The following is a 12,214-nucleotide window of genomic DNA, read 5'->3' on the forward strand; positions in this document are numbered from 1 at the left end:
GTTTAGTTTGCTCAGTTTGTAATTGCAAGAGATTTCTAGAAATATGACAGCATTACTTTGATATACAGTTAACTCTCGTTGTCTCGAACTCGGTTGACTCGAAATTTCGGATGAGTCGAAGTTTTCACGTGGTCCCGAACTTTATTCCATACAAAAGTATGTAATTCGACTCCTGATGAGTCGAAATTGGATGAGTCGAAATTTCGGTTGAGTCGAACTAAATTTACGGTCCCAAGGTTAACAAAAGCATTCAAAAATCATTTTTTATCTCGAACTTATACACATATGTCAAAACATGACCTCCGGGATTTAAATGGATTGAAGAGTTAATCTGACAATACACGTGTAATTAAATTTCCGGTCACTGACCACTGTATTGATTTATGACATGCTATTTCCATGAGTGTTTTCCTAAGATTATCTTTTGTAGAATTTTTATAAATAATTAGTGATAAATTGTTAATGTTCATGAAAAAGTATTTTAATTGTTTACAAAACAATTAATTGTGATTTACACTAATGAGCTTGGGTGTGTTTAAAGTGAGGATTATGGCTTCCGTTGATGATCACCTAAAAACTACTCAAACGGCGTCTTTAATCTTATTATATGTTCTTTTGAAAACAAAGAGTGAGATAAAACAAAATGAATAGAAATCAAAATTTTCTTAAATCTCTTGTATCCGAGAATAAACAATTTTGTCAGCTATTAGCGACCTGAATTACGAAACTGTCGATTGGAAATTACTCTCTTGGAAAAGCCATAGGATCTTTTTTTTAATTGAAACAATTGAATAAGTAAAAATAACAGTCATTATAATAATAAAAGACTGTGACATACAAATACATCGATCTGATACTAGAATATCGATCCCCTTGTCATATTCACCCGGATTTATTTTAGCTTTACCAAGCTAAGCAAGAGTTGTGTCCCTTAGATTGTCGAACTTCCGGTGTTCGTTTGAGTCGAACTACGTGTATCTCAAAATATTTCTCTGGTCCGGCTGACTTCGAAATAACGAGAGTCGACTGTATTTAGATAAATAGATTTGTTTGACATCCCTGTCAATTTGGTGCTGTCGTAGCATGCTTCTATATGCATGGCCCTTTGTTTAAATTGATATTATTTGGTTGTATAATGTTTTTGTTCCAAGATATTTTGAGGAAGGCTGTAGTCAAGAATATCTGTAGTTATTTTTGTATTGAGTATGGTTGTGATTGAAAAAATTAAAAAAAGAATAGAGTCACTTAAGTCCATACCACTGATAATTTCTCTTAAGTATTTGAAATATGATAAATGACATTATTAATAGATAATGAAAGTTTTTGCCACTTTTTTTTGATTTTTTTTTTGGCTTATTTCTTATTAATATAAACTATTCCCAATATTTATAAGGACCTGCCAATTCATATAATTTTTATGTCAGAAATCCATTTATTTATCATTTTTACTTTTGTTATTTGTTTTCTGTAACTATTTAATGTCATATACAAGTTAAATGTTTAGTTTTTTGTATTGCACTGTATGAGGGTCTGGATGGGGAGGGAGGGGGGGGGGGGGGAGGGTCTGTTATTCTGTAAACATTTAATTTTCACCCCTTTTTTCTCTAATCTTCAAAAAAATAACCCATTTTTTCTCTTATCTTCATTTTTTTGCCTGTTATTCTCTAATCTTCATTTTTTAAGGGCATTATTCTTTAATCATTTAACCCCATCCAAACCCTCCTGTATCGTTCATCAAACCAGCAAATCCATTATAGAACATTTGTTTTTGTGTCATTTTTTTTTTAATACTGTGATTTTCCATCAGGAACCTTGAATCTTAATGTAAATTTAAGGTTTCCTGATGTTTAAACTAGCAACAAAGTACAAAATAACAATTAACAGGAAATATTATTTCTATTCTTTCATAATTTACTATAAGATGGGTTTTCTTCAGTTTCTAGAAAACATGGAAGCAGAAGATGTTCTTTATTGAAGCTTGGTGCTGTTATTCTATTTATAGATCTGTACCCTTTTACTTTTCATTGACATTTTCAGAAAATATTTTACCACAGAAATCCATAGAGAATTTGATCTTTTTTTACATGATGAAATATTTAGGTCTTTTTAGAGCTAATTTCCCAATGCATGTATAGCAAGACTTTGGTTAGCTTGATTACTTGTTATATTTGCATATTGTACAATTGTAATTGGGACAACATCCAATTATATTTAAATATAATAGATACAGGTTTAACTATGCCTATATATATTTGTTTGAAGATGTCAATCTTGATTATGAAGCTTGAGTAAATGTTTATACAAACAGAGCAAGTAAGTCAACCAAAGTTTTACTCTACAAGCATTAGGAAATTAGCTGTAATTCCCTGTTGTCATTCCATCCTTCCAATGTTATTTTGTTGATCTGTAGAACTACATTTTACGTAACATTTTGTTGTTTAAGTTTATATTTATGTATTTGTATGTTATATCCGTTAAGGAGCTTTTGCTCGGCTAGATTATAGTTTTTGATTAGGATTCTAGAAGAAATGTACATTTAATTCATAATTCCAACACCAGACTGTGACCTAATTATATGCATTTCAAATTATATGCATTTTACAGTGATTGCATAATTATATGCAAAATGCTAAATCTATACTGGCTTTTTTTTTTATATCTTAATCAATACATAACACCTAAGTGACCATTTCTTATAGTCTTTTTATGTCCTTGTCACTATGCAACAGGGGCATAATAAAGTTTTAACCTTTTCCGTCCCTATGTTCCTACTTTTGTTTCCATTCTCTAACAGTAGTTTGGTCAAGATAATGCTGTGAAACTTATACAATGCTTTTTACCACCATAGACTGATTAAGTTGTGATTTTCTTGAGTTATGTCCCCTTGAATTGTGCTTTAAAAAGAAAAATTGATGAATAAGACATACATTTACAAGTGGGACCTAGTTTATTGAAAAAATAAAATTTGCTTCATTTTATTTTGATAACAAATCCCATTAAATAAACATGTTGAAGACCGTACTTTGACCTTTAAAGGTTTACTTTTACAAATTGTGACTTGGATGTGTTGTTTTTCGCATTGGCACTCATACCATATCTTCTTATATCTATTGTTATGGTTGTTTTTAAGACTATCAATAGTTATAGTTGTAGGTCTGTCCAGTTAGAATTGGGCTATTCCATTAAAACAATTTGGAGGAGGGCTTTTTAAAATTCAAATAATAACAAATAAACATTCATAATATAATTTTTCCCATTATAACTAGCTTACAACCTTGAATGACCAACAAATTGTGACTAAAAGAAAAATAGCCTTCCCACCCTACCACATTCTTTAAAATGGAATAGTCTGTATGGTTAATTATCTTATGAAAACATGATAATTGGATCAGATGCTTGGTTGTGAAGAGATTATTTTCTTGCTTTTTTGTAATTTTATATTTTTACAGCTACATTTGTGAAGATATTAAATTTCCATGTTTTCTTGGTACACACAGAAATGTGTCCAGAAATTATGGCACACTTCAATGTAGTTCTATGATTAATTCTGTTATATTTTTTTTCGATAGTTAGAAATGGTTTATTGAAATACAATTTAGATATCTAGAAATATTGAAGGAGAACATAATATGCTTATAGTATAATAGCATAATTCACAGTAGCTCTTTTAATTTATTTGCACTAAAAGAACTGAATATAGTTCCATTTATGAAGAGAAGAAAGTGGATTTTTTTTTGTATATATATTTTGTATAATGTTTTTTTCTGTTATATCTTCTTTGCTTTGTAACAAAAACTACAGCACAAATCCCTTTTTCTCTCTCAGAAAAAAAAGCAGGACAAGGAGATTTTTTAGCAAAAAATCTGCACGATAAAGAATTTTTTATCAATAAATCTGCATGACAAAGGTGTATTTATAGGAACTAATCTCTTATTGGATGAATACTTGCTTTTTCTCTATCAACACGCTAACTGCATCATCAGAGTGTTTAGATTTGTTTGTTTTATGTAAGGTATTCAATATTTTTGAAAGTTTTTCTAGACAATGAGTAATGTAGTATACTTTGGTAATTCTAACAAGAGGGAGGGTAAGAGGGGTCCTGATCCGGAAATCCCGGGCTTAAAAAACACGAAATCCCGAGGTCCCGAAATTCGATAAAAGAATTCCCAGATCCCGAAAGGGTCAATCCCGAGCTTAAAAACACCCGATCCCGGAGTCACGGTACAGGTCCTATCCCCCCTCTAACAAGTAATGAGCTTGTTCTTTTCACAATATGTATATATAGTCATATTATATCTTTTTGAATTTGGATTATTATTATACACGATCTTTGTGATATCTTAAAATATCTAGTCTCTGACTTTCTTAACTGTCTGTTAAATAAATGAGAGCATTTTTTGTAATATCTTTATTTTATTTTACTGACTTAATAAAAAATCTAATAGTATATTTAATATATTCAAAGAAGTTGCCACATATAAACATATGTATACTAAATTAATAAATGTAAAAAGGTGAAGGTTGTAAAATAATGTAATTAGTAGTATTAACATAGTTTTATCAACATAGTTATATATATTCTGGTTTAAGATGGGTCATATTACCATTAAAAGGGGGGATGCCTTACAGCCTATTTTAATATGGGGAAATTAAAATAAATCACTAATTCAGACGAAGATCTTTCTCATGGTGTATTCTGCTTGACCATCAACATTGAAAAAGGATATACCTTCTCTCATTGTACTTAAAAGAAACTAAATAGTTGTTTTGAATATATGGCCAGGGGCGGATCCAGTCATTTAAAAAAGGTGGGGTTCCCAGTTCCTAAACCAGGACAAAGAGGGGGATTCCAACTACATGTCCCCATTCAAATGTATAGATTGTCAAAAAAAAGGAACATCTATTTACCCAAGGTCACCTCCCTGGATCCTCCACTGTAGCCTATTTTCACAATGCTTGAGTATAAATGAAAATTACATGAGGTTACCTCCCTGGATCTGCCACTGTGGCCTATTTTCACAATGCTTAGGTATAAATGAAATTTAAAATATTTGATTCAAAATAAATTATTATGCCACAGATCTAGATGTAATGGTGATCTGCATCAATACACAGAAGTGTTAAAATTATTATTTTTTTCCCATCTTTTTAACAATGCATGATTACACAAAATATATTTTATTAACTATATTTAAATAATCAATACTTTGCTATTAACATTATTAAGTTTATATAAGCCACTGCCATTGTAGATGTGGTCCTAATAGTTAATATATAATTAAGATGTAAAATTCCTAATTTTTTTAATTAATCATCTTTATAAGTAAAAGTTAGTCGGGTAGATTTTATGATTATGAGAACGAAAGAAGTAGAGGAAAATAATGATAGTTTTTTGTTTTTTTTTATAAATATGAGGGGAAAATCATGTGCATTTTTACAGTGAAAAATAACCCTTGATTATATAAAATAACAAAATAATGGATTATAACTAAATATCTGCTGAATTATTGATAATTATGTAAAGGAGTACCGGTATGGCCACGAAGGCCTTAAATTGGCCCTAAAAATCAAAGTTTGTAATATCATATGTAAAGGACCTATATTTGCAATCTTAAATATGAAAATCTAGATAAACTTTTAAAACATTTTTGTTGTTTGCTGTTCCTTGTTACAATGTTGACAGCTTCAAAAGTGTGATATTTAACAAGTATATTGCTACATTGGCTTTTTTTATGCAGTTGTTAGGTCTATTTCCTTTAAAAAAAAATCATTGACCACACCCCAAGACCAAAATAAAATTGTTATAAAAAGATGTATATGTGTCAGATGAACATTTTCAACAAAAAATTATGGTCCTTGCATGTGGCCAAAAATCGTTTGAAGCAAAAAAAAATAATTTAGGCAAAAAATTAGTCAAACTTTATGCTTATCTTCTTTAGTGGACATTTTAATTGTTCTAATGCATCAGAGATTGTAGAATTTGTATTTTTAATACACTTGTATATTTTGTAACGAAAATTTTATTTTGATTACTATGGGTAAATTTCTTAGAATTTAAGGGCCAATAAGGACCTTTTGGGAACCTACTCCTTTTGCAATCTTATAGTGCAATAATAATGTCCAAGTTTGAATATAAAATATATTCAGATTGAATATTTTCAAAATAGTTTTTGACATTTTTTTTAATATGAATTTTTGTATGTTTTAATGTTAATTGTGACTTTTTGTAAAAGGAGGTTAAAAGTAAAATTTCCGTGTTGTTTATGTCTTGTTGTCTATCTGTTTTGCATGAAGAGAAATTGTAATACATTCCAACTTTGTTGTTATATGCATTTGTTTAGATTTACCATAAAAATGAAGTATTGTGAAACAAGCAGTTAAGTGCGCCTTATGATTATGAATGTAAATCAAGTTATCTGGTAGACCTTAAAATTAAGAATTGTAGGTCAAGTACTGGAACAAGATAATGCATGAGGTCTCCTTTGCCAACATATGTCCGTTATTTATTTTGAAATTTACAATCAACTTGCTTTTTATGGTAGATTTAAACTTGGTATAAAATGTTGGTTATTGTTATAAATAATTATTGTTAATTTTTAAATTTAAAGATATTTAATTGTTCACACTGAAAAATAAACCTTTTTCACTTTTGTTAACTTTAATAAATGTTTAATGTAAACAAGAAACCTACTTTTGTGATATTTTTTTGTAATCCTATTGTTGGGAACATTGTTATTTTGTGAAACAAGTACTATAATTTATAATTCAATGGGTACTAGTATTTGTGGATATAAGGGGAAAAGATGAACTATAAACTCAAATATTCAACAAAAGACCGATTCCATATCAGGCAATTATGCATAAATCATTAAAACCACAAATTGAAGTACCCTTTAAATGCACGAAAATTAGTTGTATCTCTTTTATTCCTTTTAAAAATTTACTTTTATAATTTTTTTTACTGAATTTGGTAAAAATCAAACTAAACAGAATTCTTCAGACATTTTTTTCAGTTAACTTTTCTGTGATACATGAATTATTAGAGGCATGTCATTTACAGAATAAATTCTTTACTCTTGTTCTATATAATTTAAAAATAGCTTACACTATGTTTAAAAGTACCATTGAAAGTTTATCATTGTGTAAATTACAATCAATTTGTATAATTTAAAAGTTTGTTCTAAAGGTCTGGTTGTTTGTGTTTAACACAACTATAGGTTTTTATTGTTGTATTGAGACAAGAGTATGGGGAGAAACAACATATTCAGCAGGTGTTTTAAATATGGGCTTTGCTCATTGTTGAAGGCTGTAGGGTGACATTGTTGTTAATTTCTGTGTCATTTTGGTCTCTTGTGGAGAGTTGTTTCATTGGCAATCATACCACATCTTCTTTTTTATTCATGATAAACTTAGAATCTACAGGACTGCCGCTAAATTTTTGGAAAACGTTAGTAAGATTCTGAAGGCTAGTGTAGATAATATTTCCAGACTTTATAGCAATTTTTCAAGCATAGGGTGCTGGCTTGAGGGTAAAGACCATAAATGTTAGATTGAAGAAGTTTCTGTGATTAGTGTCACAGGTTCAATTAAGATTGATTTCATGTAGAACATGTGTTTAAATGTCAAATCTAACCTTGAGAATGAGGAATGACAATCTAACTTTTAGAATGAGGAATTCAAATACAATTGATAGACTGATGATGAAATTTCAACGGTATTTTTATACTACCTGTAACTTGTTAACACCATGATACTGTTATATCTATATATTGTTATATCTCAATATTTACAATAAACTATTTTATCCACTCTTGCTTTGTTTTTGTAGCACATCTTGCTCGAAATGTGATTTGTTGCCATTACTTGTAATTAGCTTTCATCATTGTAGTTAGAAAGCTTTTAAATTTTCATCTATTCTGAAACTACATAACCAATTTTAAACAATACTTGTTTGGGTGGTCTTGTAAGAGGGGAATAAAGGTAGGTATCTGCACTGAAGAACGTGAAATAAAATGGCCATTTCACGATGAACGAACAATTAAAAATTTCTTGCACACTGCTCTTTTTACGGGTTTCAGGAATCATGGTGAATAGCGAACCTTTTTCACGGCTGCACGTGAAATAAAAATCACAAAACACATTGCACAAAAATAACCCTTTACCACCCTCTGCAATCATTGATTTTTGTTGGAGTAATTTTCATCGCACTTCTCTGCAAGTAAAAGACCAACTTATACAACAAATATTTCTTCAATTAACTGTCTGATTATGTACAAATAAAGAAAAAAAAACAAATGATATAAAGCAACAAACAACCATCACTGAATAACTGGCTCTTGACTTATAAGACATTTACACAATGGCAGGGTTAAAACTAGTTTGAAGGTGTCAACCACAGACAGTAAAATGAACAAACTCTTAAAGTCATATGAAACGAGTGAATTGTGAAAAAAAATGTTTATCCAATTCTTGAACCAATGGATGTATATATCATAAACTTGTCTTTTTTTCTCTGTTACATTGGGAAAATATGGCAGCTAATTATTTGTTGTGTTTTGAAGCCATAGTTTACATATTGTCTCCTTACAGCAACAATCAACAAAGAAGCATGGATATTGAGCACTTGTATAACATGAACAATCAGATAATAGTTTATTTCAATGACAGATCCATGCGTATTGTGATCACTGGATTTTTATGAGAAAGGGTCACGCTTCGGTCGTTTGCATGCAGAAAATATGTTGTCTAATTGCTTCCTTGAAGCAATCAATTAAAAAAAAACTAAACCTCTTCTAAATGTGGATAAATTAAAAATATTTTCTCCAGAAAAAAGCATATGCACATAAGTTTTATAATAGAACTATTCAGTAAGTATCATTTTTTGTTAACTTGAGGTTTCATATGACTTTAAAGTCAATTGAAAACAGCTAAACTCATCAGAGGGATAAAATGCAGGATGTGGCTGTATGCCTTACAACCAATCCATACACCAAATATATGTACTGGTTATTTCTAGCTTATATCTGAGGAAGGGACCTAACTATGAACACATAATGTGGACTTTATTTGTGAACCTTTCTTTGTATCAAAGAAATTCACTTAACCATGAAAATGAGGTCTAGGTCAGATACACCCCTTGTAGTATCATAGAAAACGACTTAAAAGTAAACAGATAACACTGGGTCAAGAACCCTACTGAGGTCTAGGTCAGATAGATTTGTGTACCTTTCATTCATTCCATACATAAATTAGGCAGTTCTTTGCTCATTTGCTCAAGGCCGTACAGTGACCTATAGTTGTTAATTTCTGTGTCATTTGGTCTCTTGTGGAGAGATATATTTTTGTCTCATTGGCAATCATACCACATCTTTTTTTATACCAAATATAGTTGACCTATTGCTTTAAATATTTGAGGCAACATACTTCTCAGAAAAATAATCCAGCCTCCAGAGCTAAAAGTCATTACTCTTACTACTTTATAATGCTTCATGATTAGGGGAGAAGCAGCAAATACAATGGCTGAAGATCGAACAGACCACCAAGTAATTTATTAGAATCTACAAATGAATACTTCTGTGGGTATTATAAATATTCAAATTACAGTGAAACCTGGCTAAACCGAATCTGCATAAAATGAAAACCTGTATAAAATAAACATGTAAACAAAAATGTGTCCCCAGTACACGGATTCCCCACTCGCACTATCATTTTCTATGTTCAGTGGAAAAAGACCATAACATTGGGGTAAAAACTCTAATTTGTTATTAAAATTAGAAAGATTATATCATAGGGAACATGCCTACTAAGTTTAAGTGAGGGGGGGCAAGGGGGGTCCCAATAACAGCAAAACAGCAAATTGATTTGGCTCATAACAGATAACAAGGAATTAAAATGGACAAAAACAGATAACAGTAAATGAAATATTAAAATAATTCGGTCTTTGACAAATCAGTATTTCTTATTACGGATATAATCCTTTGTAATGCATTCCATTTTTTTGGACTATGTTTTTAGTATTAATTTATGTATCTAGAATGTGTTTAAATTACTACTCAATATATTATAATATTTTTTATACGCTCGTTTACGGAACGTATTATGGTATACTGTTGTCCGTCTGTTGTCAACATGTCGGACATTAACTCAATTAAACTTTGGGAAATTGTTTATATCTATTGACGTGAGCTCCCTTTTTGTTTTGTTTTTTTATAAATTTTAGATTTTAAGTTTCTGGGTAATGGGTTTTTATTCAATAAAATTGGTGGGTTTTTTTCAGTTTTCTGATAATATCTCAAAAATGCTTTCACAAAGCCAGGGATTTTGGTGAATTGTTTATATCTATTAACATGAGGTAGCTTTCAATTTTTATAAATTTTAGATTTTACGTTTCCGAGTTAAGGGTTTATTAATTAAAAAGGGGTGATTTTCCAGTTTTCAGACATTAACACAAAAATGTTTTCAGCAGTTCTCATGAAACGTTGGTGTATTGTTTATATATATTGACTGAAGCTCCCTTTGTTGCTAATAAAAAAAGTGACCTAAAAGAGTTTGAATATTCTGACTTTTTCTAAATGACCATTTAATGAGGTGTGTGAATTTTTCTTAATAAAACTATGAGGCAAAGTGGTATATAGGGTAGAAAAATCAAAAGCACCAATTATAAGCATGCAATTTATCAAGTACTTCGAACGAATTTTGACACTCTAAAAGCAATTTATTCCACTATTTTCAAAGGCCTTATTTGAACAATTTTTTATCAGCTGAGGTTTTTGATTGTACCAAGTGGTCTAATAAGTAGAAAACATAGTTTAGTAGGGAAACAATGGCTTGAAACGAAATAAATCTTTGTTTGTAATGAGTTATTGCAGCTTCGGACCCAAGTACATGGTTGGAACTTTCATTGTACAATGCATTTGGTTCTGCTTTGAAAATAATTACAGAGCTGAGTCTATGTACCATATTATATAAAAGGTTAAGTGGTTGTTAGGACCAAGTCCTTAATTGAGATCCTTGTCAGATATTCCTGGCCATATGTTTTCCTTTTTGTCATATTAAGAATTGTTTTAATCTAATATGTTCGTACGGAAAACAAGGAACATTATTCTCATACAAAAAATTAAGATAATTCTAAATACACATTCATAAAAAAAAAATGGAATTTATTACAAAGGATAATCATAAGATATACTTGAATTGTCCTGGACCTCACTTCTGTGATGGGTATATGTTAATGGAATCCTTCTCTGAATACGGGACAAACATATTAGTAGTGGTAGACCCCAATGGCCAATGATCTTCAATTTATACCGAATATTAAAATTGAGAATGGAAATGGGGAATGTGTCACAGAGACAACAACCCGACCAAATAAAAAACAACAGCAGAGGGTCACCAACAGGTCTTCAATGTAGCGAGAAATTCCCGCATCCGGAGGCGTCCTTCAGCTGGCCCCTAAACAAATATATACTAGTCCAGTGATAATGAACGCCATACTAATTTCCAAATTGTACACAAGAAACTAAAATTAAAATAATACAAGACTAACAAAGGCCAGAGGCTCCTGACTTGGGACAGGCGCAAAAATGCGGCGGGGTTAAACATGTTTGTGAGATCTCAACCCTCCCCCTATACCTCTAACCAATGTAGAAAAGTAAACGCATAACAATACGCAAATTAAAATTCAATTCAAGAGAAGTCCCGAGTCTGATGTCAGAAGATGTAACCAAAGAAAATAAACAAAATGACAATAATACATAAATAACAACAGACTACTAGCAGTTAACTGACATGCCAGCTCCAGTCTTCAATTAAACTGACTGAAAGATTATGATTTATTGACTGTCAAAAAAAATGCTAACATTCCAATTTTCAATAACAGTTAACAGCAAAAACATTATGACAATAACAGATAACAAAAAAACTAAAAGCCCAATAACAGCTAACAAAGAATAAGACAATAACAGCTAACAGCAAATATATTTTCAAAATAACAGATAACAAAGAATTAAATTGCCCCATAACAGCATAACAGTTAAACCCCTTGCCCCCCCTCTTAAGTCGATTGGACTTCAACTTCATCAAAAACTACCTTAATGACCAAAAACTTTAACATGAAGCAGGACAGACGGACAAACGAACGTACGGAAGGACAAACGAACAGACACACAGACCAGAAAACATAATGCCCCTCTATTATCGTAGGTTGGGCATTTCT

Source organism: Mytilus galloprovincialis, chromosome 11 (genome assembly GCF_965363235.1).
Source record: "Mytilus galloprovincialis chromosome 11, xbMytGall1.hap1.1, whole genome shotgun sequence".
Lineage (NCBI taxonomy): Eukaryota > Metazoa > Mollusca > Bivalvia > Mytilida > Mytilidae > Mytilus > Mytilus galloprovincialis.